Source organism: Zootermopsis nevadensis, unplaced genomic scaffold, assembly GCF_977971745.1.
Source record: "Zootermopsis nevadensis isolate Lab colony 2312 unplaced genomic scaffold, Znev_1.0 Znev_ptg000028l, whole genome shotgun sequence".
Lineage (NCBI taxonomy): Eukaryota > Metazoa > Arthropoda > Insecta > Blattodea > Termopsidae > Zootermopsis > Zootermopsis nevadensis.
The window spans coordinates 2908049-2935798 of NW_028259160.1; the positions used below are offsets into that span (position 1 = coordinate 2908049).

Consider the following 27750-nt stretch of genomic DNA (forward strand, 5'->3'; position numbering starts at 1 on the left):
GTGCAACTTAGCGGGTCAGAGTATATTAAAGAAAAATGACAAAAACAAGATAAAATATGACATTTCAGATTCTCAGGGCTTCGAGTGTGAAGATGACTGTGTTCTGTATTTCACCGTGTAGTCTCGTAGAAGTTGACAAGTTTTTCAGAGGTACATGCTGCCTTCATAATCAGGGAGATGACGCAATATTCTCAACCTTTTTCGCTGGCGTACCACTAATTCTAATTTAACACATTAAATGTACCTCTAACCAAATGCTTTCAGGGAAAACTTATTTATGTTAATATTATCTTTTGATTCTCTTACTTAGTTCGCGTACCACTCAACATTGGCTCGCGTACCACCAATGGTATGCGTACCATAGGTTTAGAAACGCTGTTCTAGAGGACAGCTATCATGAAGATAAATAACATGACGGAAAAAAGATAATTATAAAAGTGCGAAGAATGGGAATTAAGAGGAGGTGATAAAGGAAAACAATGTGAAATGTAATTGTCAGAGGGACAAACAGAAGAAGGAGGAGTATAAGATGACAAGAAGGAGGACAGAAGAGGAAAATAAAACAATGAAAATTGTTTTTATGTCAGTTCCATATCTGTAATGTTAATCTGTCATGATTTTAAAACAGAGATAAATTCCAACAGTTTTGTGCGGAAACCACTTGTAGTTCTCCGAGTATGGGTAGATGATATTAAAATCGATGCTATTAAAACATGCTTTGAGGGTTTAGACTCTGTTGAACTGGCTTGGAATAAAGTTCGGTGGACAGTCATGTGTTTGGATTCCATGAAACGGAGGCTTTCTTGAGAAGCTGATAATCGCTCAACTGGTCTTATTGTTCACAAGAACTCACCAGTGGACTCTTTTCTGAGGCAGACAAAGTGTACGCCATCTTACCCTAATGTCCTAAGATACATTTTAACATTTTATCCATCTATACCTAGTTCTACTAAATTGCTTCTTTCCTTGAGAGTTTCTATCTAAAATCGTACATTTATTTCTCATTAATAGCTTACATTTAATACAGTTATATTCACAGTTACATGTAGTTTATTTTTAAATAAATACAATAAATTCGTTTTACTGATTTGGAAAGTTTTTCTTGTTGTAAATAGAACGGTCTCGGGACATGATATTTTGCTATCTGTTCGGATGTCTTCTGTCGATTTTTACCTATTCAATTTTTAGGTGCAAGGAAAGAGTGAGGGCAGAAAGAAAGGAAGGGACACGTGTGAAATAAAAGAGAGTAGTAAAGTAAATAAATTTAAAAGCAAACAGAATGGTTAGAGAGAGAGAGAGAGAGAAGGAGAACAGAAAAAGAACAAGAAGAGGGAAATCATAAGAGAGAGAAAGGAATTAGAAAAAGATAAACATGGGATAAGGAACACGAAAAGGACGAAATTAAGAATGAGGGAAGGTGGGAAGAAACATGCAATAAAAGGGAATGAGAAATGAAGGAGAATGAACAAAGAAACGACGTGGTGACCGCCTATTTCAAGGTATTACCCCGACACTGACGTGCAGGCTGAGAGAAATCATGAAAGGACCTCAAATGACACAATAGATTATCAGGCCGGGATCCGAATCGGGTATTTCCCGAATGCACGTATAGACTTTTATCGTCACAAGAGTCAATTATAACTCAGAACTGATGGGCTATAGCCTATTTGAGACGATGGAGCGTCGAAAGAGGCCCGCGGTCCTCGAGTTATGCAGTCAAGGGTAAAGCGTGGTGGAAGTCCCCGATCGGAGTCATTACGCACGGAGTCGGAATCTTCACGTGACATGATAAGTGGGTGCAGTGAGACTGGATCTGCACTAAGATATACTATGGTGGCTTATTAAATGTTAGGTACTGCGTTACGTAAGTGGGAGGAGGATAAGTTAGTTAAGTGACGCGTTTGGATGGTGCAGAACGAGTTATACGGCCACGCTTTCACTGCAGTTTTGCATGGGCTACATTCTTCCTAGACAACTGTTCAGGCACTGTATACGTATTCTTTTAGAACAGAACAAGTTCTGAATCATTACAGTGGAGTTATGCAATACTTTTAGCACGAGTATTTGTTGTATGAAATACTACTTCAAGTAAGATTGAGGTTTCCACGGCGTTGGGTGTAAAGATGACTGTTTTCTGTGTAGTTGAGAATGTAGACTGTCGGAAGTTTATTGACTGCCTCCATTATCAGGGTGATCACCTTGTTACTTCAAGATCGCTCTCTGAATCGAATCTCACCCATCTACAAATGTCTAGGATATTTCGGATTGTTTTATAGTCTTTATTTTTGGACGGATCTTGTAATAACAATAAATATACATATTATAATAAGGAATATTAACTTTGTTATCGATATCCGTGTGTTGTGTTTGCGGAAGACATTTACGGTGGTCATTTTGAAAACATAAACTGTGTTTGCTAATTCACAAAGTGTCAATGTTGACGTATTTAATGGTTTAGTTGTGTAAAATTCTTTATGGGATTAATTGAATTTGTGTAATATCTTTTTGGGACAGTCTGTAGTAAACTCTCCTCTAACTCGGCTTTGTTCAGAGCGGGTTTAAATATATGTGAAAATAAATGCCAACAATTATTTCCTGAACGCAGAGAATTCGGCAATACATGGTCTGCCAAACACGCTTTAGCAGCATACGAAAAATATCACTGCTGGCTAAAAATGTATAGAGTGTTTAACTTTTGCCTGTGTATTGTGTGATCAACAGAATTTGTTTATTTAGAATATTTAAGAGTGAAAATATTTTACTCAGCGATTTCTTCCTCTTGCTGTGTTGTTTTTCCTGTTTTATTGTTTATGTTACTGTCATCAGATAACATTATGAAATCAAAACGTGAATTTTAAAGTAATAACAAAGCGAAGGAAAGCTGCAAGGTTATGACGCTAGAAAGTAAACATTCTAGATGGTATAAGCGAAGCAGCAGTTGACATAACATTCCGTTAATATTTTTTAAAGTCTAATTTTCCGTTGATATTTTACTTCAATGCTTAAATTTATGTTTATAGGCCTCCTATTTTGTTACACAGTTTGTTTACGAATATAATTAGGTCATGTTTGTCTGCCTGCATGTTCCATGACTTAAATTACGTAATGGTTTTCGATTAAATTTGGTGTAGGATGCCTACATTTTAATGTGAAAGGTCCATATGATTTTGGTACATAGGCTTATCTGATTGGTGTTGTTTGGTGATCGTTTCTTAAAATACTATTACATTGCTGACATTGTAGAGGTATGAGCGTCACTGAAACGTAAGAATAAACTTTTTAAATGTTGTTTTCTTTCTTCTCTATTGATTTGATTGTGTATCGGAAATCAGCTGATGACAGGTCAGCATAAAATGAGGACCTTGACTTTGTATTACAGACAAATCAAGTACTACAATGAATAGCCTACGATATGTTGAAATATTTGTGTTGGCGGGTTGGTTGATGATATTTTTTTAAAATCACTGTTTACACTACATTAAATCGTATTATATTCTTTAGTTAACTGAAGATAAGCAATGATTTTAATTTTTATATGCCAGTTTGTTGAACTTGTCGGTGAAACGTCTTTGTAAATCCTAATTTAGATTTTACCATTATTCTTCATGGGTAATGTTCTAGTATGGTACATGATGAAGGCATTGTTAAGGACTCAGCAGTTTTGGTTAAGGCATACAAACATTAAACAAGTGTGAAGACCCTGTGTTTTTTGATAGATCTGCATCTCACGCACGTTAGCTTTATTAAGAACATATTTCCCATCTTTAATAAATCATTCATGATACTCTGGACGTGGTCATGAGATGACAAAAAAAAGTTTGGGAAGAAATTCGGTGTAATTTAAAACTGAGTGCAAATGTAATGACCCTTGTTTGTTGTAACGAAGTACAGATTTTAGAATGGCAACGTTTAAGTGATAAAAAATGCTAAAACTTGACAGGTTTATCAATACTTTGGTGCATTTATCTTTGGATTCAGCAAAGAATAAAACAGATTCAACAATTTAAGGCACCCGCGAGTAATAAGGCGCACCTAAGAAAACAGTTAGGTTAGCTTAGTAACATACTTAGAATATTTATGTTTTAATTAGAAATGTACTTCCGTATGTGCTATTTTATAAATCGTAATTATAAAAAATATAAGTAGTCGCCATCGGTCTGCAATCTGTAAGAAGAAGATGTGCAATTGACCCTTAGTTTCGTTGGCGTCATAAAATGAGGCTCATAATAAGGTGAATTACTTTAAATGCTAGTAACCTTGATCAACAAACGCTAAACTTTCATGAATTTATTTTTGACTTCTTAAGAATTATATTATTTTGCAGGTACCTAATCGGTACTTTTGAGGGACATTTCGTTAATTACAACAGCGATTCAGAAACATGCATGGTGCATCATGGAATGTTTCCTTGATGAACTAGTACAAAGATGAATCAACCGATTTCCTTATCTCGGATTGAAATAGGTCGAGAATAATGACGTGTTGTTACACCATGCAAATCTGCCGGGTAAAGGGATCTTTTACGGATTCCTGGGTTCTAGAAAATGCGCACCACGTTTATTTGGTCACGTACACCCTTAAGAAACTGATGGAATAAAGATAATGTACACTACGTTTCTTTGGTCACGTACGCAAAGTGTAACATGACAACGAAAACTGAAAGACACTTGAAACGGAAATAAGTTGTTTCACTTGAAGCAGTGGAATCACGCCAGTTTATTTAACATTTTTAGAAGGATATTAATATATGAATACGTGACTTATATGTCCTATAAACACTGGGCCATTCTTATTTTCTGTGCCCGTGCTTTTAAAATACGTGAAATATGTTTCCTGCTTCAGTATGGCTAGACAGAAAATTGAATGTAGCGATTAAAGCAGCTGTAAGTTTTGTGAATGATTCAGATTTCGAGTGGTAATTTTCCGTTTACTTCAGCTTTAAAAATTATTTGACTACTATAAGAAATACAGGTCCTTGGAGCCATAACCTCGTACCTGACCATCAGACCCTGCTCCTGCCGTCGTCTGCTCGCCATGCGCAGACCGTCGACTGTGCTGTTCCGCCATGTTTGTTTTGGTCTCAGAAACAGAAACATTGCCTTCAGCCACTGAAAGACGATCTATTGCATCCGAATTAGTTGAAAGGGCATTGTGTTCATTCACGGTGAAGCTAGTGAAGTTTGATGAACTAGAATGTGAAGAAGTCGAGTAAAACCTGATGTATGCGAACAGAACATCGTACTCATAGGAACCAATACAAACATCAGTGTTAAATCTGGGTGTATTTGTAGCAAGTCAAATGAAGGTACACAGCAAGCGAAGACTTAGACGTTGGATAAGATTCGGTAAATATTTTTTTAATTTTGATTTTATTTACTTGTGAATACAGACGTAATTTAAAGTTTCTCATGGTTTGTAACAAACAGAAACACATACGCTGCGATATTAGAGGATATAATTGCAGTTAATTAATACGATTCTATCCAATAATCAGCTATATACTCTAAATAAATATTAAATAGAAACGTAGTTGATTGATATTTTTCAGATTAATTAAAAATAATTCAGTTCATACTGTAACGAATACTCTATTAGTATGTAAACGCACGAAAAGCACATACGGATTTAAGTAATATTTTGTTATAAACTTATAATTTATTAGGTAGGTAGAGCCTATAAAATAACATCTTACAGTCCTGTTTACGGTTATATTGATATTAACATTTAACTCATTATAACAAATCCTAGACCTAGTATTTACGAACTTCACTGAGTTGGGTATTAACTTTATTGATACTTGTATTGTAAGGCCGGATGTTTACCACCCACCTGATATTTAGTCAAAACTCTTTAATCAGTAGTGGAACTTTACATTACAATATAAATTGATGTACGACAACTCGCAGTAAAAATAATAGGAATTGTGTATAAGGCTGAAGTTCATGTAGCAAATAATTTTTTTTAATCCAATAAAACCACGCGATGTCGATATGATAACTTTTAATATCGATGTGATATTTCATATCGATTGACAATGACGAACATGTTATGAAACTTTGGGTTCCTTCAATAGGAGAGCAGTTTCTTGCCAAGATGGACGCACTAGCAGATTTTAAAGAAGGTATGTGCTCCACCCTTCAGAAGAAACATAGGTTCTTAGTTAGTGAAATTGTTGGAAAAATCATTGTCAGTGGATTTGCTACTGATGTTATGATCGACACCCGTGTTTTGATGTTAAGAATTAATACGGAAAAGTACGTGATTTTGAAAGATGATACTCTATGACCTATGGCGGAATAAGGGAACAAAGAAGGCTTTTGTTGGAGTTTTGAAAATGCCTTCCAATTTGTGAAACTTCGCGTAACACCCTGCGATATTTTCTGGATGGGAAAAAGACGAGGCACTTAACTGTGATTGTGTTAGATGGTGTATTGAGAAAGTAAATTTAATGTCTTTTCTTTGAAAGCGAGAGTTTGACGTCAGACAGTAACTTGTTTGTGGAAGAAATTTAGTATATAAGAACCTAGCCAGTGTGATTGCTGGTTGCGAGTTTAAGTTATGTATTCTTTTCAGGACCCACATTTTTCTGCTAGCTGCTTTAGTAAGACAACTGCCACATTTGTAAGTTTATGACGGACATAGATGTAATGTAATAATTCTGTATTTACTTGTAACAAATAGGTAAACAAACACAATCACACCGTGAAGCAGAGTATTTTTTTGGGAAACTAGTTAGTCAACAAATTTGACACTTTTCATATAACCAGAAGGTTTATTACCTTGATCGCAAGAGCCCGCCACCCCTATCCTGAGCCAGGCAAATCCAATCACATCTCAAATAATGTATTATTAAGATCTATTTTAATATTATACTCGCGTTTTCGCCTAGGTCTTTCGAGTGGTCTTTTCCCTTCAGGCTTCCCAATTATAATTTTGTACGAATTTCTCAACTACTCATCTGCTACGTGCCCTGTTCATCTCATCTACCTTGACGTATCTTCTTAATATCTGCTGAGAAGCACAAATTATGATTATCCGCATTATGAAGTTTCCTCTAGCCTCCCGTCACCTCTTTTATGTTTGGTCCAATTGTTCTCCTAAGCACCGTGTCTTCAACCCCCGTAAAATATATTATTTCCATAACGCGAGGGACAAGATTTGACACCGTTTGCTGCGGTATCTCCATTGGCCGTTGAAGCCACACCGTCAAGCTCTGTGCTCCAGAATCACGAAGAAATACCTTCTACACCTATATTAGTTTAATTTATTTGTGGTTTGAAGATGTCTGTGTTTTGAGTTGCTGCGCCGTGCATTCTAGTAGGAGTTAATCGAAGTTCAGAGGTGCTTGCTGCCTCCATCATCAAGGATCAAGCTGATAATGGAGGAGGCAAGCATTTATGATATGTGTGCGATTTTTTACCAATTTGCACGGCGTAAAATCTCAGAAGACAATCATCGTATTCGTGTTTGTTTGCTTTCCTTCGTAGTTCATCTGTTCTGGCGTGTTGTGATCCTCCTGGTCTTTGTTCGATTTGTTTCTGAAATGCTTGATTTTATTGTTTGTATTTATTTGGAAGATCCCTTGGTCTCTGATATTTGTGTCTGGCTAATAAATAAAATGGTTGAGCCACTAGTTCCTTTTTTCGCCACATACACATTCACCTTGGTTGGGATATGCTACAACTATCCAATTCCCCAGCTCTAAATTCACTGTCAGTTTCTTAGTAGAGGTTAAAAGCCTGTTGGTCGGAACAGTACGTACCAAAAATAAATTCTCTCGACTAATTTTAGCGCAGGTTTGCAGTTCAAATTTTATCGAAATTAGGCGAGTAGTATTGAAATTACTAATTTATAATTTATTTGTACTAATGTTGAAGACAAATACCAAACAGTTTTTGAAATGTCGCATTATAGAAGTTGACTTTATAGTTTACAATAATCTGAAATTATTTTCTTTCAGAAGTATAACTTATATTTTGTTTATGAGTTTTAATATTTCCTAGTCTGATTTATATATCGTTTTCATTGATTGTTTTTGTCTGTTTCAGATTTGTATGGGCTTCCTACGTTACGTGGTTTTATATGTAAGTACAAGAAGCTGATTACGCATACTAGGGTAATTCCAGGAGAGATGCCGCACTTTTTGCAATATTTGTTTTAACTCAATCCGAAAACGGTCAAAACGGCTGAAAATTCAGAGATATATTTAAGACCTCTATTATACTAAGCCATAAACAAAATGTCTACAGCAAATAAATTCTCAGAGATACAGGGCGTTAAAAAAATTGTCTTTGCTGCGTCTCTCCCGGACATGCCGGGAGAGATGCCTCTCTTTGAAAATATCCTGTGAATTAAAAAAGAAACATATCTAAATGAAAACTGATGAACTTCATTCAAAGTAATGAATTAATATGAACATTAAAATGGAAAAAATATGTGAATACCCATAAAAATTGAAAGGGTAATGAATATTCTAATTAATTTTCAGTTATTAAGTAAGTAAATTGAAAGAGAAATGTTCCAGAGGTTGCTTGGAATCAACGTGTAAACCATTGAATTTAGAGTCTAAACGTCTATGTTAACTGCTTCAGTGAGGACAGAAGCCAGTTGCCTCCTTGCAGTAGAGATCTTTCTCGGTATTTTCAACACTGGACTAACCTTCCTCAATAAGATAAGATAATGCAATAGAACAGGAATTTTTGAGTACTATTTAATGTATATGTAATGATTTTTTAAATCAGATGTGGTATTTTTTAAGTGCGGCATGCGGTCTGAGGCATCATGCTTCGGACCGGTGATATGTGATTCGCCGGTTCGAGTCTCGGTGAAAGAAATTTCTCATGAGATTTTCGACCAGTGTATGGGACCGGTGCCAACCCAGCATCGTGAGGGAATTGGGGAGCTACAATGAGTAGCGTAATCCGGTTATGAAAACTAGCAATGGCTGGGGGTTCGTCGTGCTGACCACACGTCACCCTAGATCTGATCAGATGATCGTTTACCTCTGCTTAGGCATGTGAACGTGAGGCCAGCAGTCAAGCTAGTCGGCTTTGGCTCTCTGGAGCTGTTACGCCACGGATTATTATTATTATTATTATTAATATTAATTTCCTGCGGCCTTTATCCTTATCTTCAGGAAGAGAAGCCGCGCTCTCCCACTTATCCTTACCCAATGACCAACATGGCGGCCACATCGTGCAAAGTCAAGACCAACAACTCTGAAAACCTCTAATGTATCGCGATTTTATAGTTAATTGGACTGGAACTAGCAAAGACACATTTTATGAAAAAATAGAAATAATTTCGAGCATAAAATTAACAAGATCATCGCGTAAAATCAGTTATAACTATTGCAAAACAGCACCGATTTTCAGTGCGTGCACTCACAACATTTCTCTTGGCTCACTGAACAAGGACGTTTACTGCCATCGGCCGAGGATTACCGGAACCCACCGAACTAAAAAATGCGGCGTCTCTCCCGGATTTACCTTAATATTCATACGAATCTACAATTACTGCTTTCATGTTACATATGAGATTTCTAGCTCAGATTCACTGTCATTTTGGCCAATTTTCATTTGGTATTTGCGAAGATCGTTATAAGAAACATTTCTCGCAGCCGTCAACAGTACAACCCACTACTTTTTCTGGCTTTTCATCATCGGTAGTCATTACTAAAATGTGTCAGTCGTAGCACATAGAAAGAATTGCGTTGAGATGTTGGACCGGACGCAACACGGCCAATTAGCGTTGCGTCGGCATGCCGCGGGATTGCCCGGAGTGCTACCGTAAGACCTGCGGTGGTTGGCTCAAAATGTAGGGATGTGTTGACGGACGTGTTATTTGTGTGCTTACAAGGTCGAGTTGCCTACTCCAAGCATTTCGCAGCACGCACTAGGGGGCGATCTAGCAGTACTTCGTTTTGAGTTTCCTTGTAGAGGTCTGTACTTCGTCTCCCTCTCCGTAAGTTCACGGAAGAAGGGGCACTCCCTGTATTTCGAGGTCTGCTCATCGACATAGCACAGAGCGCAAGTCGGCACAGATCTCTAATCACATTGCCAGTATTCCTAATCACCCTGATTACAAACTGGAGAGACCTGACAGTTTGCCGCCACGTGAAGAGAATGTTGGCACCGAACGCACTCGAGCGGCTTGGTTCGTCACTTGTAAGATTCCACAGTAAAAGAGTAGAGATGGGACAGCTATGAGACACTCCGACTCTATTGAACGTTACCTAATTCGACTATGTGCATGGGGAGAGACGTTTTGTCTCCCCATGCGGTCGTTGGGTTAACGTTTTTAACTACCAGCTCAAGTGCATGAAGTTCATTCTTAATGGTTTTTGGAGGGTTGTTTGGGGAAATACCTTTTATAATCACTCTGTAAGTGTTGGAATCTTTTGTTGTGATTAGATTAAACGAGACCTTATTGCCTTTTAAAAAGCTTTGAAGGTTGGGGTAATCGACGCCGTCTCACTGGTAGTCTCAGACACCAGCGTCAGGATCTCTCTTGAATCTGGGCCGGATTTCGCGTCCAAGAAAATGCGTGTTTCTCACTTCGGAGACGTACACTGGTGTTTTATTGAGTCCCTACCCAGGAAGAGCTGCTGTTTTAACTTGGGCGTGGGAAGCAATGATACTAGACGTGAAACTCAGCGGCCCGGACACGTCACCGGGAGCCCCGTGATAGGTGCGCCGTGAGGTTGCTTCCATCGACGTAGTGGGTCCCGTCGTAGTGCCGGAACTTGTGGCTGTAGGCCTGAGTATAGTACCCACCGTGACATCCATATCCGCTATGGGGGACTTGGGCACGAAGGGAGTTCCTCCGATCAAGTGGTCACCCACCCACTACCCCGGTGCACTCCGCGACATCGTCGGTAAGGCCATAAGTGAAACGTAGTTACTATTGTCGCAGTCTAAGAACATTTTTCGAATGCCCGAAGATGTAGCGTTAAATATTTTTGAGAGATAATTGTGTTGTTAACGCCGGGGATTTGCATTATCGTGGTATATTTCTTCGTAACATTTCTGTATTCTTCTGAAGCGCCTAATGGAGACAATGAAAACAATATGAGGAGAAGTTAAGAACCCGGTACCTCATGATTATAATTTCGTTGCTACATCGAACTTGCAGACTGGTGTCAGAGTGAAATGGCTAATCGCAAAAGCACAGATAACCAATTACGGTAGCCAGAACTAATACACTGATTCGTCATTTGTTTGCATATTCGTTTAAAGAGGAGAGGAACTGTGTTAAATGATGTGTGAATTTAAACTAAAGCCTACATTCTTAGATAATCTATAGATTCAACTGCGTATGCAGATACCTAAATTAACAAGGCTTATCTTAAATGAGCTTCTATTAAAACGAACTTTAGATTGCTAGTGTTCCATTGTACTTAAAAAATGTTATTGAGTTATATTTTATGTTATACCGCTACATTGTAAATATACTGAAGTTATGACTGAAAGGAAAAATTTGTGTTTTACGGGGGGGGCGTAATATTCAAACTTTTTCTAGGGCGCATAAGTGTCTAGTACCACATTTGACTTCAGTTTGTCAGTTTCTTGCCATGTTATTTCCAATATAATTGGCGTTACAGCATTCTCCATATAATGATAAAAATAAATTTTTGTTGCGAAACTAATTACCGCTTTAATGTTTTACTAGGGGATTCCAGTGTAGGCAGTTGGGATGTTAGAAACAGTGATAATCAGAGTTTCATATAAATTGTTAATAATGATGGGATTATCACTTTAAACAATCTAATAATAACAGAATTTTGGAGGGAAATTATTATAGAAAACACCCACTAGGCAGATCAAGAAGGAGATGGGAGGATAATATCAAGATATTCTTAGGGAGATGGGATATAGAATGGAAAATGGATGGAGCTGGCTCAGGATCGTGGCCGGTGGCGGGCAGTTGGACCTGCGGATTCTATTACAATTGAGTTAGTTAGACACTTAGACATCCCCTGGACACAAGACAACGAAGCTGATCACTTTTCAATGCATAAGAACTGCACTTGGGCGTAACGTGACGTCCGATTTTGTAGTTTTGCTGGCTGTTATACTGCCATTTAATTACTTTAATCTGAATGCAGATCCTGTAGCTATAATTCGAGAGGATGAGAGAAGTGTTAAAAATTTTTGTTGGAAAGGGAAAAAAACCACTCGGAAAATCTAGGCGTAGATGGGAATGACATTTTGGAAAAAGTTGTATTTGATTCATTTGGTTTAAAATAAAGACCTGTGTCAGGCTGTCTTGTGGACACGGTAGTGCACTGTCGAGTTTCGCGAAAGGAAGATAGCTTCTTGATTACCTAAGCGTTGAGTACACTTAAGTTTTAACAAAAGCGTTTGACGAGTGATATTGTGGATTACAAGATTACATATAAGCCTACACTCTCAATCTTAAATTATGTAAAAATGTAAATATCCTCTTATGACAAGGTTGGTTTTACATTCATAAACTTTTAGTTCCTTGTTTTTAATCAAAAGCGGGTTTAGGCATTGGTGTGCCTTAGTTTCGAAAGATATCCTAGTGAAACACAATTTTCTCTTCTCTTTGAAAACTTGGGTTTATTCACATAGTGTAGATATAACATTTTATTCAGTTTATTAACATTTTTCATGTACAATTGAAAATTTACGATGTGTCTTTTCTTGGTTTAACAAACGCATATTCATAAATTACAGCGTTCAAATTAATGGTTTTTGTAACATTGAACTCACTGATAGAAGAACAGCTGTCAAGATAAAGGATTTGGCAGGCAGTATTACGCCTGTAACTTGGTTTAGCACTAATAGTCAACTGAATTACTGATATTGAAACACTCATATTACTTCTTTATGATAAGAAGCTTCCACGACGATTATGTATAATGAATTCTTGTCGGGCTATCAGCCGTTTCAAGTGGTACTGAAGTTCAGTCTGAGTACCCTGTGGACGGCGAGGAAGATGATTCTCGAAACGTTGGTGTGTCCTCCATTAAAGCAACTGATAAGGCTGGTAGCCCGAAAATAACTTTTCTCTTCCCACATCACTCTGCTGCCTAGGCAGCTTCAATTGTTACCTAATCTTCGTATCGGTTTTGCATTTAATTCATAGGTAGGTAATAGAATTCTTTAAAAGTACAGCAGTCCTCTTCTGCAGTAGTCGTTACGTTCATGGAAAGCATCGTGGCTGGAAGAAAGAGGGGGGAGGGGAAAAACGCGGTTCTGAAGACCAAGGCCTTATGAGAGAATCTAGAGTAACAGTGGCCGATGTTAAAACTCATCAGAGTCTGACCTGTCTGTTTCTTGGCGAAACACAAATGTGTAAACCCACAGACGTAGAATATGTAAAAAATGTCATAAACGTTGTACCGCAGATTCGAACCCCGAAAACTGATTTGCGTTGCCGCTAACAAACACTGATCTGTTACCGCTGAAACTACCTAATTATTTTGATAGAACACAATTTGAAAACCGCGTATGAATACAACTAAAATCCGTCGTTGAAGAAATCTGGATAGGAACCCCGGATAGTGAGGGATTTCTTTTTATTTGAGTTCAACATTAACACAAAACAATCATGCTTGATAAAAGAGTTCATAATCTTCCGGTGTCTCACTAAGTGATAACGTTAAATAGACTTTGCGCGCGTGGGTAGGAAGCTCAACCAATCGGAAGCATAGAAAGACGATGTGGAGTGGGGGAAAGTCGAATGAATATAAGTTAACATTTTTGAAAGTAAAATACTGCAGTTTGGGACAAATCAGTGCAGTCGTCGGTACGAAAACGACAAAGTCTAACAGTAACTGTTGCATTGTCATATCGCAAAAATACATCTTCAGTCCGTGTATTGAATATATATAAACTCCATCTTATTTTACTGTAAACCGACAGGGAAAATTTTTAATCAGAAACTGCGTTTGAAAATTTTGGATATAACATAAAAAAGACGTAAGACTTTGTGACGTCGTAGTGCTGTGTCACCAAATTGAACCGAGGATAAAATCTGTGGTTTAGGACGTGACGTCATAAGTTACGTAAATCGTCTGGATTGGCTGGAATATAAAAACCTGCTCGATTGATCGCCTTTACAACATCATGAAACAAACATCCAGTAACTTAATGCGGACAGCGAGCTTCGTTTTTTTTATAACGCACTTCCTGACGATAGAGACAGCTGCTGTGCGGTTTGCCGACGCCATGCAACGAACGAGAAGGTCCACAGGAGAGGTAAAGGCTTATTACGACTTGCGTAAAGAATTAAGAACCCACGAAAACGAAAGGAAATATTTAAGCGATTTCGAAGTTAGTGCTAAGTGTCCTTTCAAGGTGTTCAAAATAAATGGTTTTCTTCGTGTGATATGTGACTTCACGAAATGTTCTGGAAAGAATGAAGGTCGGTGTAAAGACTGTGAGCAAGGGTACATAACCCGGGCACAATTGAACACAATGAAAAGACCCACAAGAAGACGGAAGGAAATTGCGAGAGACGTAGAAATGGGGTGCATATACAATCCGAAACAGAGTGGCCAATCCATAGAAACGAAACCTCCTCGACCATCAGTTTCCTAAGTCAAAGAATGAAAGGAAGATTCGGTGATGCCGTCATTCAAGAAAATGAGGTTTACAGTGTCAGTTCCTAGTTCTTTGTTAGGTCTAGGTGCGGTTGATTTTCAAGTGTTTAGATAAGACTTTATATATAAACATGTAAGCTTATATTAAATGTGTCTAACCTTATCACAACTTGGTTTATTAATCAATTTTAACTGACTCAGTAATACGTTAATTGTATTTAAATTACTAGAGTCGAATATATCGAAATTATTACCGGCGCAGTTCAAACCAATTTGTTATCTGAGCCAAATTAGCTTACTTGTAAGTATAACTTATTTATAAGATAGTGTAATTGCGTCATATTGTGAATATTATAACAATTATTTATTTTAATCCGTCTTATCACAATATTTAAAATTTCTTATAATTAAGATAATAAAATATCATTGATGTTCCATATCGATTGATCGATTTACATTTTGGAACATCTTTTACACAACATGTTTCAGTTTTTATAAAACCATCATCAGGTGTAAATTATTTACGAACTTAAAACTCAAATATGATTCCATTTTGGTGATGTTTCATGCCATTTGTTTTTCAATTTTGGATGGTTTTATAAAAACTGAAACATGTTGTGTAAAAGATGTTCCAAAATGTAAATCGATTTATTATCTTAATTATAAGAAATTGTAAATATTGTGATAAGACGGATTAAAATAAATAATTGTTATAACTTATTTATTTGAGTGTATTATTATTTTTATTTGCTATACATTTGTCCTATAGCCTATCTGAACTTTATAAATACATAGCCTAAGTGTTATGTAGTATAAGACTAACATTTTTTTTTTAATCACGTTGATTATAGCTGTATTTAAATGCAATTAGGCTTATACGCTGTGCCAATTTAGTTTTAAGGGATCTAGTAATGTTCATTACTCAGTGGTATAGGATAGACTTAATTTATTACTATATTATTATACCTACATTTATTACTGACTTATATATTTATATTTTCCATTTTAAGAGTAGTTTTATATGCCTACATGTATTATTGATCTCGGACTTTTGTCTGCTTATTTATGTTTTATGTTTTATTGCGTAGTTTTAAATATTGAACGGCCTTTAACATTTGTATGTGTTATTTTCTACGCAACAGTCCTGCTCAATGTTAAAAATAACATTCCATTGTAAAATAAACATGCTAATCTACATTAGCAATAAAAAAGCTGAAGTCCAAAAATCCGCAAGTTTATTGTTATTGTTAAATTATTGATGTTATACCAAATGAATGGCTTTAGGTGTACAGTGAGTGCTATTGCAGGTCTGTGTTTGGATTACGACATTTTGATATGACTAAGTGTAAGGAGCCTTATAGAACAGTTATCATAATGTGTGTTTAATCTTCTGCAGGAAGTCTTCTCTGAGAATATAAAGATTATCACTGATTGAAATCAAGGACACGTTATAGGCGTTGTGTGTTTTATATTTGACTTTATTTTCCCCTTTATTCAGGAATGGAAATTAGAATATCAAAATATTTAAATTGAGTGTGGTTTCATTTACAAATTCAATCGTTTCATACATCTGTTTACAAGGCAACACGACAAGGAACAGACTGTCATTATATTTAAGTACTGTGTCTTCCCTTTACGAACCTTCATTTATACTTATTTTCGTTAATTCACCTGAAAAGTTAATATAAAGTTGTTGAGCTTTTAATAAATCGTCGCTTAAGTGAAAACTCCGGGTTTAAACTGAAACTCGATCCAGTGAGTGAATCATTTTCAGTGACACTAAAAAAGCGTCGTTTGGTTGAATTTCCTTGTTTTATTTTTTGTTATTATTTTAGGCCTAAATTTAACTGATTATTTTAAAAGAATTATAGTATATAATTCTACATAAATTTCCACCCATATAAAAGTTTATCGGCATCATTACTGGTAACGAATTTGGAAGTGGGGTATGGTGACCTTCGTATAAAGAAATGCCATCAGTTAGTTCAGACTGCATACTGCAGTAAGCACCTCTGAAACGTCAGTAAACTTCAACCAGACGAGCTGGCGCAACATTCCAGAAGAGTCATGTTCGGATCTTATTTTACAAACCTTTAGCATAAGATTACTCCTTTCTTTAAAATTTGGCTACTATCATTGAATTTCAAGGCCTGTAAACCTAACATTGTCTATTTAGGTTTACGTCATTACTTCCATGTTATTCCGAGGTTAAGAATGCGTAGAACTATATTCCACGCCCCAAAAATTCTTCACACTCTGTTTTACCATTAATTTATCATCCACCTACTACCTTATTTAACTTATTGATTTCTGCTCATCAGATCCAAAAACTGGCTTTAAATTTTTATCTAATGCGATTAATTGTCTTGGTTTTCCGTAAAAGTTTAATCTAATATGCTACAATATATTCAATTCAATTCAATTAATTTATTTACGTGTTTGCCAACAGCAAGAAGCCAATAACAGGCAAACACTGATAATATATACAATACTAGTGAAATAATAATGGATAATATTACACAAACGGATTAACTAAACTTATACATGTACAGTATTAAATGTAACTGCCAAGTACAGGCAAACTCAAAATAGAAACAATATTAACACAGAGCAAAAAATGAAGAAATATAAATAAAAACAAATAATTCACCTAGGGAACACTAATATAAATGTACATCGTTAAAGAAATACAAAAAAACAGATAACCAAGCTAGATCATTTCCTTTATTGAGAACGTGCCCCCAAGGGAGACAATGTTTATGCTAAATACGTCCATAGATTTACATACGTCATTTGCAGCGATGACGCACCTGACTGAAGGACTATGTCTTAGCGCACTGTTCGCACTAAAAGTAGAAAATTCTCTTATTTGCCTCGCCGGCACACGTAAACCAACAGCGTCCATAATGGAATGGCAATTTATTTTGCCCTTAAATACATTAATAAGAAATAACGCATCGAGATGTCGTCGTCTGGAATAAAGTGTTCTAAAATTTAAAGTAGATAGGATCAGTTCATATTTTCGGGGGATATTAAACTGGAAAAATCGGTAATTGCATAAACTGGCAAATTTTCTTTGAATATTTTCTAATTTATTAGAATCTGTCTGTGTAAGATTATTCCAAACGACCGAGGCTTACTCAAGCTTTGACCTAATTAAAGCATTATATAAAACAACAAGGCTGTCTAGAGAGGAAAAATTATAAGTAATAAAACGAATAAGCCCTAAGGTCCTTAGTGCCTGGGAATAAACACAATTTACATGACAGTGGAAATACAGTTTACTGTCTAACAAAACACCGAGATCATTTATACAATTAGTACGCAAATATTTCAAAAAATAAGACGAAGGGCATTTGCAGTTTCTTTTACTTGTTGGCTTTTATGACAATGTTAAACAGTCGTTAAACGTTCGAAGAATCAATATGTAAATCAGTTAATTGCCTTATTTTAAATAATCTATTATTCTATTATGTTTGGCATTGTAAAAAACAGGACGTGTCGATCAGATTCTGACATGCGCTGTTCTGTTTGATTCTCTGTTACTTTTAATTTGAAAATAAAAATTGCTTTTCGAACGACTTACGCCTTATGGTGGTCGTAGCGTAAATCTGAAAGTTCTGTGGGTCCAAACATGTACTTTCTTTGGAGCAGTTTTAAGCTTTGTCCTTTCTTCTGCAGCTGATGCGGAAGCAATTACACTAAAGAGAATGTGATTTTGGGGTTGCTTTAATGCTGAAGAAGGTAAAACGTTCTAAATGGGCCATAACTTTACTAGACGGAACATCATGCTCAATTATCTTCACTATCAACACAACTTTAAATCATCAACACTATTATATTGAATTATCAACACTATCATATTGAATTATCAACACAATTACATAAAATATCGAAACTATCGTGCTCAGCTATCGTCACTATTATACCGAATCATCAACACGATCGTATTGAATTATCAAAACCATAATATGAAATATCGACACAATCATGAAGAATTGTCAACATTGTAATATTAAATTATAAACAATATAATGTTAAATTATCAACACTGTCATGCTGAATTATCGTCACTGTCATATTAAATTATCAACACTATTATATTAATCAACACCGTAATGTTGAATTATCGACATTATCGTATTGAATTATAAACACTATAATGTTGAATTATCGACGATATCATGTTGAATTCAATACATTTTGAATAGACTCTCATAGATGATAACTAACACGCTTCGAACTTGCTTAGAATAAGCAGTTTTCGGAATACTACTTATTTTTACGTTGTTCCCAAAACCTGTGCAACTATAAAATGATTCGGAGATGAATTCATGAGGTCAGGATCTCATGTCAGTCATCGCACCAGCAACAATTTAATAAAGATGGGACGTAAAGTGCTCACTCACTGACAGTTCTGCAAGTTCGCCTCTACCTTATCAACATTCACACACGTTACGGTTTCTAAACGTCAGTATTAATACCCAGGAAAACATTTAAGCTATTTATCTCAAGTTCAATTTCCGGCCAAACCTTTCAGTACCTCGCACGTTATATGACGAAATTTCTACTACTAATGACGATAGGTGCACTGTCGTTTATATGGAACGCTTACAATTAAGATGGCTGTCTTCTGGACTGTTGTACCATGTAGTCTGGTAGAAGTTTACAGACGTTTCAGACGTACTTGCTGCATCCTTTATCACGGCGAGAGAATTAGTTAGCAAACAGGCTTAATGATTCTCTGAAAGCTTCTGACAATATAACTGTGTAGTAAGAGTCTCATCATCCTAATTACGAGTTACTAAATGCATTGCCGTGCTTTCAAGAAAATTTACAGGCGAAAACGCCAACTGAAACCGAAACAACTTTACTATCGTTCCTTGCAAAACATAAACCAATCATAAACAATTTTGAAGGTAAAAACAGTTATGTAAAAAAATGTGTATTTTGATATAATTGGTTCTAAATGGGCGTAGGAATTGTGGCATGGGTTGGGAAAACAATTTATTGTTATGTAAGATTTGAGGTTTTTACAGCGGTGGGTATGAAGATTTCTGTCTTCTGGGTTGTTGCGGTGTGAAGTCTGGTCGATGTTTACCGACGTTTCAGAGGTCATACTGCCTCCGTCATCAGAGTATGAAGATTTCTGTCTTATGGGTTGTTGCGCCGTGTAGTCTGATAGAAGTTTACCGACGTTTCAGAGGTCATACTGCCTCCGTCATCAGAGTATGAAGATTTCTGTCTTATGGGTTGTTGCGCTGTGTAGTCTGGTCGATGTTTACCAACGTTTCAGAGATCACGCTGCCTCCATCATCAGGGCGATGAATATGCCACCCACCCAAATGGCATATTCATCGCCCTGAAGACGGAGGCAGTATGACCTCTGAAACGTCGGTAAACATCTACCAGACTACACAGCGTAACAACCCAGAAGACAGAAATCTTTAATTGATTGTTAAGCACGTGGAAATTCAGCAACTCTACTCTCGGATGCTTTAAGCGGCGATTTTCCGGTTCCAGTGTAGCGTTGTTAATGATCACGTTGTTTCACATCTCGGACAGTATTGCGTCATTAACTACCTTACACGAGTAAACTTGTAAAAGTTGTTTAGTTCAGAAAGAGCTGAGAGATGGCAGGAGCTGACAGCTGTCGCGTGGGTGGGTTACAGCATTAGGAGAGATGGGAGGTGACAAGTGATCTGATTGGTGTACAAAAATGGAGGGAGAAAACAAAATAGTGTGTAGCTTCCTTTTCGATACGGATATAAAAATGATACACATCTTATCTGTGGCATTCAAGCATTTTGTATTGTCTTGGCACTACAAGTTCTTAAGCAGTGTTTGCTGTGATCGAAAGATTGACTGTGCAAGATTTTTACCAAAGTGTGAAATTTATTTATCGATATTTTTTATTGGAGTGTAATTTATGTGATAGGCTCAATCAGTACGACTTTAAATAACATTTTAAATTCAGTGGAGACAACTGTCTTGTGCAATTTTCATCTGCTGGAACATCAGAGATTTCGTCAGTGGTCAACCATGAAGCAAGAAAAAACTTTTTTGTACCTTTTTGGAGCTTACGTTCTGCTGTCTGCAACTTTTTTGACGACAGAAGCGATTCCAGTAGCTCTTCCGGTCCGTGATCGCAAAGGAGCCTACCGGAACTCAGGAACTGAGATTGAGACGTATAAGAAATTGCGTGACTACATTGATAAATGGAATAATAAAGAAAGACTTATTGAAGAATTACAAATAAATTCCCACTGCCCTTTTCAAGTCCTTAAAACTCGTAATATTACTCGCATTATGTGCGACGTTTATCAGATAACAAATTGTAAATCTGACGTCGATTACTGTCGTGATATTTCTGTTAACTGCCACCAGGCGTATACGTATCTCAGAGATGATATGCCGTCTTCCAGATATCACAGAGGAAGAAAGGTTGAAGTGGGTTGTATTTATCATCCAAAGGGCATAGGAACGCTCAGAGAATCTTCAGGACCTAACCTTGGTACTGTTTTTTAATTATGAGAAAATAATGATAGTGGCTATTGTTCATATACATTATTTATTATTTTATTTATAGCTTTTTATTTTTGAAATTTTGAATCAAAGAACTGGAATCTTATATTGTATTCTATATTATTTATTCTTACAAAAGGAACAAGACCAGTGTCTTGAGAGGAGTTTTAAAAACTTTTTTTAGACTAGATGTGTATTTTAAGAGTGCGTTATTTTCAGAGTAGGTTTACTCCAGCGGACTGCGTCTAATGATTGAATTTGCCACTCCCTTATTTATTGATGTGATTTTAATTGTCATTTTTATAACTTTTTTCAGTTTAATGTGTCTCAAATCCTACATCTGTAATATGTTAAATTTAGTAGCAAAAAATATCGGCGTATTTAAAAAAATGTTTTAATAATGGTTTCAGCAGGTGATTTAAAAGAATACCCAACTATTTTATCTCTTAAATTATAAATGCACGGGTGTTAAATTCGGTTTTTATGAGTACCTGTCGGTTATTGAATGATGACTTGGACAAAGTTATAAAAACTGAATGTTACTATTACTTTATTTATGATATTTATTTTATTATTTATTGCGTAATTTATTTTATATATATATTTGTCATAATAAAATATTTCGAATTATTTTTAAACTTTTAAAATGCATTTGTGATTAAATCCATACGGTTAAAATTTGTGTTCATTGTGATACGCTACTTCTCTCTAATGAATTTTCTGAACTTCACATTACTGAGAAGAAAGATTCCCATTTTAAAATAGCTTGGTTCTTAGTCGCAACAAATGCTATTTGTAAAAAAACACCAGGAATATAAGTAACCGTACGTCAAGACTGAAACTGACCTATTGCTCATTATTTATTGTGTAATGTGGCCTGTTATCTTACGGGTATGTGTATTTTTCCTACATTCCAGAATGTAGAACTGAGATAGACTAAGTAACTGGTTGTACCAAATCTGTACTTGCGTTTTGCAATAACACAATTAATCATTGTACGTCTCTCTGTTACGTATTTTATAATATCAGTTACAAGATTTTAAAAATTGAAATTTGAGGTAGCCAATAATAAATTTTATTTTGTTTGTAAAATGTAAAAGCATTAAAATTCTATATCTCAGACTCTATAAACATAAAATTTTCTTTTATAAAAGTTCAGAGGAGATAAATGTATACTGTGAAATCTTGCCCATGTTATATGTGATATCTCGCTTCTCTCGCATACTAAAATTACAAATACTAAGTCGTTCTTACAAATTGTGTGTACCTAATGATTTGTTATCACTTAATTGTGAAGTTTTAAAGAATAAAGTTATAAATTATTTTACGTTGTTTGTATATTTCCATGACATATCACAAGTGATTAATTTATAATTTCTACAAAAAAATAACCACGTTGCTAATTTATTGTCACTGTCAAATAATATTTCTGAAAGTCATATCTCTATTTTAACATTGAAAGTATTAAAGACACAGTCATTGTGAAAGGTTGAATTATGAAATATTGTGATATGTTCAATGGTAATGCACTTGTGTTTCAAACAATTTTGTGTTAACAGGCCTATATGAATGAATTTGTAATATTATTTATATATAATTCTAATAATAAATAAATAAATTATTCAAAACAGTATAAAATAAGATGCTTTATCGCCATTGATTTTCAACTTTGCTTCAGAATATGAAATTATGAAGATAAAATCAAATCAGGTGGAACTGAAATTGAATGGGACAAATCAGCTTCTGGTCTATGCTGATGATGTAAATCTATTGGGGGATAGTATAAATACCATAAAGAAAAATACAGAATCTGTAATTCATGCTAGTGAGGAGGTTAGTACAAAAGTAAACACGTATAAAGCTATGTTGATATCTGGTCATCAGAACGCAGGGCAAAACCATAAATTAAAGATAACTAATAGATTCTTTGGGCGTGTGACAAAGTTCAGATATTTCGGAACGGCAGTAACAAAGCAAAATTTGATTCATGAGGAAATTAAGAGCAGATTTAATTGGGTAATGCTTGCCACTATTCAGTTAATAACATTTAGTAAAGATTAACATATACAAAACTATAATTTTGCCTGTAGTTTTGTATGGGTGTGAAACTTGGTCTCTGGCTCTAGGGGAGGAAGGTAGACTGAGGGTGTTTGAAAAGAGGGTGAAGAGGGGCCTGAAGAATTTGTACTCCTCACCAAAAACAATTATACTGATCAAGACAAGGAGGGTGAAATGGACAGGGCATGTATAGTCCGCATGAGTAGGAAGAGGAATGAGTATAGAGTTTTGGTGGGGAAACCAGAAGGAAAGAGACCGCTAGGAAGGCCTAGACTTAGATGTGAGGATACTATTAAAATGTATCACAGAGAAATATGGACTGGATTCATCTGGCTCAGGATAGGGACCAGTGGCGGGCTCTTGGGAACATGGTAATGAACCTTCGAGTTCTGTAAAGATTTTGGAATTTTGTGTGTGGCTAAGCGACTGTTAGCTGCTCAGGAAAGACTCGGCTAGGTAACAAGAGACTATCAAAAAATTAAATGTGTGTAGATGACATTAATACAAAATGGCAACTTGATACTGAATATATAAATATATTATAATGATTATTAAATTGAATTAAGTCAGTTATATTACAAGGAAAATAAAATATACAAAACACTCACGGTACTAAACCAGAATATTTATAAAATTAGAATTATAACACACATTCAGTGTTGAGTAGAGTTGGGGGTAAAGAGAAATATATATATAAATTTATACTAAACGCAATTAACATCTAATATGTGGATATCAATACAGTTATTACAGAATATAATTTAGGGAAACAATTTTTGATTCAAATATATCGAAGTTATTGCAGACAACATTAGCAGCTGATGCGCATCTGGCAGAAGGACAGTTTTAACTGAAGGTCTGTGACTGAAAAAAAAATCTCATAGATACCAATGAGGAATTCGAAGACCGACAGCTTCCAGAAGGGAAGGGCAGTATTTCAAATCACGGTAAAATTGGATAGAAAACAGTACATCAAAACAATACTTCTTCTGCGAAGCGTTAGTATACTAGCTGTAATGCACATGGGGCAGAAAACTATTATAACAAAAGACTGCAAACATCTGCTGGATACGTTCCTTTTTTTTGACATCAGAAGTAGTAATAGAATCCCAAAAGACTGAGGCGTACTAAAGCCTTATCTGAAGTAAAATATAACATATTAAGGGAGTCGAGATAAGAGAACGAAAAGGTTAAATTGCGAACAAGACCCAGCAACTTAGTAATACACTGTGAAATACATAGTAAACATGGCTGTGGAGTCGAAGTTTAGAATAAATATATATTCCGAAGTCTTTAACAAACTCAGTACATGTTACAGAGGACTGACAAATTTTATAGTCATAGATCAATGTTTTAGTTTTCCTTGAGAAGGGAATTACGCTGGTTTTACTAATGTTGAGTTTCATGAAGTTGGAAGTGGACCAGCCTTGTACAAAATCAATGTCAGATTGAATTTGATTACAGTTGTTTGGAGATTTAATGACACGGAAGATTTTGATACCATGAGTAAAAAGAAGATTCCTAAAGTGATTAATTACATTGCATAAGGCATCATTGAATAGGTTGGAAAACAGTACAATTTATGAAGTTTCTCATTAAGTAATTTTCTCCACCTAGTCTTGTTATGGTTCGGAATTTTGCCTTCTACAGACCTAGACACATTTTAAAAGATTGATTTTAATTTCTTTATTAAGATTTTGTCTTTTATTCTGGTGACTAGATACGGCATATTAGTGTTTAAAATCCTAAATTTTCTGTTCAGTTGACTATCACAAGTTTGTAAATATCGAGCTACATCCTAAATTTAAGGCAGTAGGACTACTAGTGAATCATTCTGTATAGAATTACAAGTGTGATAAAACTGCACACGCAAATAAACGACATAATACCGTCTCACGCCCAACGTAAATTTTAAAAATGTTTATTAATTGGTTTATAAATTTGTTGGAAATGTTCACTTTCTGAGCGATCATAGATTGTTACATGAGCTGGCACTAAGCAGCAAATCGATTAGCGTATCCGGCACAGTAGAGGAGTCAATATTAATGAAATTTAATCTAAAACGAGCATTCGCCATAGAAAAGAGAGAAACAGTAATGGTTTAAGGACTACCTGAAAACATTTTTGTCTGATAGAATCAAGAAAATTATGGATCGTTCGACCACATGACTGAAGTAAAAACAGAACGATTATATAGAAGAGAAACTTAGTCTACGTTTAGCTACTGGGTGTTTAGTTTGTCAAAAAGTTTTATAAATTTGTGTTTTCTTTTACTAATTCTTGTGTACAGTTTCCACGCTGCTAGTGTTAAAATTAGCAATGCATTCTTGAGTACAGATATGTAGACTTCCAGCACAACTACGTTGTGCTGGAATCAATAAAATCTTCTCGGGCAATCAGCCGCGTCAACTGGTTACCGTAGTAAACCGACGTTTCGGGAACCACTAGAACTCTGATGATGGGGACAGATTTGGTTCCCGAAACGTCGGTTTACTACGGTAACCAGTTGACGCGGCTGATTGCCCGAGAAGATTTTATTGATTGAACTCGCCGCGAAAGTCTCAAATCCTGTAGTTGTAGAAGTTGCCGCATTCTTAAGGCAATCAGTCATAGTAACGCCATGAGTAGGATCTCTCTTGACTGTTTTGTTTCTTCAGTAGCCACCGCCATAAACTGCCTACGCGCTTTTCAGGATCCCCGCGAATTCTTAGTCTACTCGTCTTGTACTGTGAAAAAAGAAAGGTGGATTTGTGGTATCATCACTTCCATATGTTTGTCCTCACTAAACCCAGCTAACCCTATGGCGACTATATGTCCCACTAGCTTTAACAACAAATAACACTGCATTTTGTATTTATGGGTCCGTTTAATTATTATTGTAAACAGCGATTATTTCCTAAAGCAGCATCAGGAAGCTGAATTCTTCAATATTTGAACGAACTTCTGCTTAAAATAGTTAAAACGCTTGGACCAGTTGGTGGTTTTTCCTGAAACTTGGTATAAACTTCATACATTTGAAGGTTATGTGACCTCTGTATTTTTTTAATTTGATACTATCAATAATACCAACATTGCGGGAGTGCGGAGAGCTGCGGTAGTGCCAGTTACGTTATGTAAGATTGTTTATGTTTAACCCATTTTCGAAAAGTACGTAACCTTTATAAAGGATCTTTTAGTTTTTGTAGAATGCAAAACCAGTACATCATGACGACCACGCAAAATCTACAGCCTATCTGGCTTTCACTTTAATGGCCATAAACAATGTACCATTAAACCATGTGAAATATTGTATGAAAAGGTGTAATAAACATGTTTACAAATTTGGTATTTATGGATTTATTTTGTATTTAAAATGACAGAACTGGCGAAGGTGATAAAGTCAAGAGGTTATACCTGGCAAGTTACACAAATTTTAAATCTGTATTTGTAGAAATTATAGGCTTACAAAATAATAAATAGATAAGCTAATCGCCAGTATAAGTTATTAACTATATACGCTTCTCGAAAGTGGCTGTCTTCTGGGTTGTAGCGCCGTGTAGTCTGGTAGATGTTTACCAACGTTTCAGAGGCCCTTGCTGCCTCCATCATCAGAGCGATCGTCCTGATGACGGAGGCATAAAATACCTCTGAAGTGTCAGAAACCACTACCAGAAGCCGTCAGAACCTCAAATCTCACGAAGTCTAAACCTGTCGTGGATTTAAAACAACATAATGTCTTGAAACACGTTACAAGCATGTGTCGTGCTGATGGCTTTATAATTTATCTTTGAGTTATCTCGTAGATTAGTAAACGTACCTGGTATGCCGGCATTTTAAATCTGTTGCCTGTTTCCATTTTGCTTTAACGTGCTTAGCACATAGTAGACTGCTGCTGTGTCATTACCAAGGTTGCGTGATCAACTACTGCACTGGAAATGAGTTTCATTTGAAAGATCATTATATTTATATTACACTTACAGGCTACAACCCAACAACTTGTTAAACGTTCGTGCTTCTAACCAGAAGATTTATGCAGTCATGTCTCTTCTGTTTTAATTCACATTGCCTTGAGTAACTTAAACAATGTTATCACTTGCTCGTTCTCCACTAAATCAAGCGATTGAATGAATCATTACTTCAAGTGTCTCATTAACACGTAGGTTATGAATGATGCCATGTCCTTTAACGTTTGAGCCAGATTAGATACAGATTAGATTCTGATACAGAACAAAGTGTTTATCAATCCAAGAATGTTGTAATTGTCGAATACCTCGTATTCAGAAGTACCCGGCTGTAAATATCGGCTCGGTGACTGAAGTTTTTCGTGGTTTACCTCGGGCCCTTCAAGCAAATTATGCAATACTACTTTAAAATAGGCCACAACTAGTTCCTTACACAACCTTATCAGCCATCTATTCTAATCTCTATAACTTATGCAGTTTAGATAAAATCGTTAAGTAACCCAAGATTAAATCATTATTAAGTTCAATGACCTCATAGTCCATTTGAACGATGTATGTAAATGAATTGTTCAAAATTTGGAGTCAGGTGAGACAGTTTGTGTTCAGCAAGACCCACACGGTGATTTATACGTGAGAGAGGATAAAAATAACATG

The 27750-nt window shown here is 35.9% G+C and overlaps 1 long non-coding RNA gene across 1 annotated transcript in view; it reads left to right on the top strand.

Moving 5' to 3' along the window:
- The first annotated feature begins 5066 nt into the window (after nucleotides 1-5066).
- Nucleotides 5067-27750, top strand: part of LOC110837351 (uncharacterized) — a 33250-nt gene continuing 10566 nt past the window's right edge. Inside the window, exons 1-2 of the long non-coding RNA XR_015537516.1 lie at nucleotides 5067-5345; nucleotides 8049-8084. This is a non-coding gene — a long non-coding RNA (uncharacterized LOC110837351). The remainder of the gene's footprint in view (nucleotides 5346-8048; nucleotides 8085-27750) is intronic.